Source organism: Hemitrygon akajei, chromosome 7, assembly GCF_048418815.1.
Source record: "Hemitrygon akajei chromosome 7, sHemAka1.3, whole genome shotgun sequence".
NCBI classification, from domain to species: domain Eukaryota; kingdom Metazoa; phylum Chordata; class Chondrichthyes; order Myliobatiformes; family Dasyatidae; genus Hemitrygon; species Hemitrygon akajei.
Window position 1 is genome coordinate 7,104,952 of NC_133130.1, and position 4,340 is coordinate 7,109,291.

Here is a 4,340-nt window from a genome sequence, read left to right on the forward strand (position 1 = left end):
CATTTACCCTGTATGTTCTATTTGGATTATTCCTGCCAAAATGTAGAACCTCACACTTCTCAGCATTAAACTCCATCTGCCAACGTTCAGCCCATTCTTCTAACCGGCATAAATCTCCCTGCAAGCTTTGAAAACCCACCTCATTATCCACAACACCTCCTACCTTAGTATCATCAGCATACTTACTAATCCAATTTACCACCCCATCATCCAGATCATTTATGTATATTACAAACAACATTGGGCCCAAAACAGATCCCTGAGGCACCCCGCTAGTCACCGGCCTCCATCCCGATAAACAATTATCCACCACTACTCTCTGGCATCTCCCATCTAGCCACTGTTGAATCCATTTTATTACTCCAGCATTAATACCTAACGACTGAACCTTCTTAACTAACCTTCCATGTGGAACTTTGTCAAAGGCCTTGCTGAAGTCCATATAGACTACATCCACTGCCTTCCGCTCGTCAACATTCCTCGTAACTACTTCAAAAAATTCAATAAGGTTTGTCAATCATGACTTTCCATGCACAAATCCATGCTGGCTACTCCTAATCAGATCCTGTCTATCCAGATAATTATAAATACTATCTCTAAGAATACTTTCCATTAATTTACCCACCACTGATGTCAAACTGACAGGTCTATAATTGCCAGGCTTACTTCTAGAACCCTTTTTAAACAATGGAACCACATGAGCAATATGCCAATCCTCCGGCACAATCCCCGTTTCTAATGACATCTGAAAGATCTCCGTCAGAGCTCCTGCTATCTCTACACAAACTTCCCTCAAGGTCCTGGGGAATATCCTGTCAGGACCTGGAGATTTATCCACTTTTAAATTTCTTAAAAGCGCCAGTACTTCCACCTCTTTAATTGTCATAGGTTCCATAACTTCCTTACTTGTTTCCCACACCTTACACCATTCAATATCCTTCTCCTTAGTGAATACCGAAGAGAAGAAATCATTCAAAATCTCTCCCATCTCCCTCGGCTCCACACATAGCTGACCACCCTGATTCTCTAAGGGACCAATTTTATCCCTCATTATCCTCTTGCTTTTAATATAACTGTAGAAGCCTTTCGGATTTACTTCCACCTTATTTGCCAAACCAAACTCGTAACTTCTTTTAGCTTTTCTAATCTCTTTCTTAAGTTTCCTTTTACATTCTTTATATTCCTCGAGCAATTCCTTTACTCCATGCTGCCTATATCTATTGTAGACATCCCTCTTTTTTCGAACCAAGTTTCTAATATCCCTTGAAAACCATGGCACTTTCAAACCTTTAACCTTTCCTTTCAACCGAACAGGAACATAAAGATTCTGTACCCTCATAATTTCACCCTTAAATGACCTCCATTTCTCTATTACATCCTTCCCATAAAACAATTTGACCCAATCCACTCTCTCTAAATCCCTTCGCATCTCCTCAAAGTTAGCCTTTCTCCAATCAAAAATCTCAACTCTAGGTCCAGTCCTGTCCTTCTCCATAATTATATTGAAGCTAATGCTATTGTGATCACTGGACCCGAAGTGCTCCCCAACACATACATCTGTCAGCTGACCTATCGCATTCCCTAACAGGAGATCCAACACTGCCCCATCTCTAGTCGGTACTTCTATGTATTGTTGCAAAAAACTATCCTGCACACATTTCACAAACTCTAAACCATCCAGCCCTTTTACAGAATGAGCTTCCCAATCTATGTGTGGAAAATTAAAATCTCCCACAATCACCACCTTGTGTTTACTACAAATATCTGCTATCTCCTTACACATTTGCTCTTCCAACTCACGCTCCTCATTAGGTGGCCTATAATACACTCCAATCAGTGTTACTACACCTTTCCCATTCCTCAATTCCACCCAAATAGTCTCCCTAGAGGAGCTCTGTAATCTATCCTTCCAAAGCACCGCCATAAGATTTTCTCGGACAAGCAATGCAACACCTCCCCCTCTGGCCCCTCCTACTCTATCACACCTAAAGCAACTAAATCCAGGAATATTTAGTTGCCAATCACACCCTTCCTGCAACCATGTTTCACTAATAGCTACAACATCATAATTCCAGGTATCAATCCACACTTTAAGCTCATCCACCTTTCTTACAATGCTCCTAGCATTAAAATAGATACATTTAAGATACTCTCCACCTCCTCCTCTCTTTTCATCCCTAGCAATGCATTCAAATTTATTATCCTTTTCTTTCTTCTCCCCTACAACTTCGGGCTGAGCGCATCCCTTCTCCATCACCTGCCTTCCCTCCCTCACACACTGTCTACTTACTTGCTCTACTGGTGAACTAACCTCCTCTCCCATAGTTTCCTCAAATTGATTTCCGCCCCCCCCCCCATCTTACTAGTTTAAAGTCTGCCCTGTAGCCCTAGCAAACCTCCCTGCTAGGATATTGGTCCCCCCAGGATTCAAGTGTAACCCGTCCTTCTTGAACAGGTCACGCCTGCCCCAGAAGAGGTCCCAATGATCCAGAAACTTGAATCCCTGCCCCCTGCTCCAATCCCTCAACCATGCATTCATCCTCCACCTAATTCCATTCTGGATCCTTCGGACCTCTTCTGGGGCAGGTGTGACCTGTACAAAAGGGAAGGGTTGAACCTGAATCTGAGGGGTACCAATAATCCAGTGGACAGATTTACTGGAGCTGTCAGGAATGGCTTAAATGAATATGGTGGGGGAATGGGAACCAGGAGGATAGAGCTGAGGATGAGTCAGTAGGTTTACATGTAGATAATATGTAACATCAGTGTAAGAAAGGAGAAGCCAAAGATTGGGTACAAATACAGACAGAGCAAAGCGTTACATTGTACCACAGAGGAAAAATTCAGAAGAGCAAAGAATGCAGGACTGAAAGTGCTGTATTTAAATGTATGTAGCATTTGGAATAAGGTGGATGAACTCGTGGGGCAATTAGGGATCAGTTGGTATGACATTATAGGTATCACTGACTTGTGGCTCAAAGAAGGCCATAGTTAGGAGCTGAACATCAAAAGATATACTTGCAGCGAAAGGAAAAACAGGAAGTCGTAGATGGTGGTGTGGTTCTGATGGTAAGAGGTGGAATGTCGCAAAAACAAAGGAGCTGGTTGTAGTAGATTACAGGAGGAATGGAGACAGGCTAACCCCTATTGACATCAATAGTTCTGGGGTTGAGAGGGTAAACAGCTTTAAGTTCCTCGGCATCCGCATCACTGAGGACCTCAGGCGGCCTGTACACAACACCTGTGTTGTGAAAAAGGCACAACAGCACCTCTTTCATCTCAGATGGTTGAGGATGTTTGGTACGGGCCCCCAGATTCTAAGAAATTTCTACAGGGGATAATTGGGAGGATCCTGACTGGCTGCATCACTGCCTGGTAGGGAAACTGTACCTCACTTAATCACAGGACCCTGCAGAAAGTGGTGCGGATGCCCCTAATGTTTTAGCCTCCACCACCATCCCTGGCAAGTCATTCCAGGCACTCACAACTCTCTGTGTAAAAAAACTTACCTCTGATGTCTCCCCTAAACTTCCCTCCCTTAATTTTGTACATATGCCCTCTGGAGTTTGCTATTGGTGTCCTTGGAAACAGGTATTGGCTATCCACCCTATCTATGCCTCTCATAATCTTGTAGACCTCTATCAAGTCCTCTCTCATTCTTCTACGCTCCAAAGTGAAAAGTCCCAGCTCTGCTAACTTTGCTTCATATGACTTGTTCTCCAAACCAGGCAACATCCTGGTAAATCTCCTCTTCACCCTCTCCATAGCTTCCACACCATTTCTATAATGAGGTGACCAGAATTGAACACAATACTCTAAGTGCGGTCTCACCAGAGATTTGTAGAGTTGCAACATGACCTCGCTACTCTTGAACTCAATCCCCCTGTTAATGAAGCCTAGCATCCCATAGGCCTTCTTAACTACCCTATCAACTTGCGCAGCAACACTAGTCAGGCCACAACTGACCAGTTTGCAGTCGCTGCAGACGCTGTGATATTGCCCATTATACCACTGATCATTCTACATAACGCACTCGATGACTATTCACTTTCTGGGTGACAGCAATGCTGACACAACCAAGTGGGGCTGAGACACCTACATTCTTGTACAGAACAGACCATTCTAATACAATGTTAGCATTTTCCTACCAGGAGCTGACATGTTAAAACAATGTAACTCCAGAGATGCTGCCTGACCTGTTGAGTTTTTTAAGCATTTTAACTTTATGGGCAATGTTTTGGGTTGAGTCTTTAAACCTTTGACCACCCGGACATAGTGACGCTTCGATAATTTCCCCTATCCGTAAAAAATGCTCTTCTCTTTCAGTTATCAATGTCTGG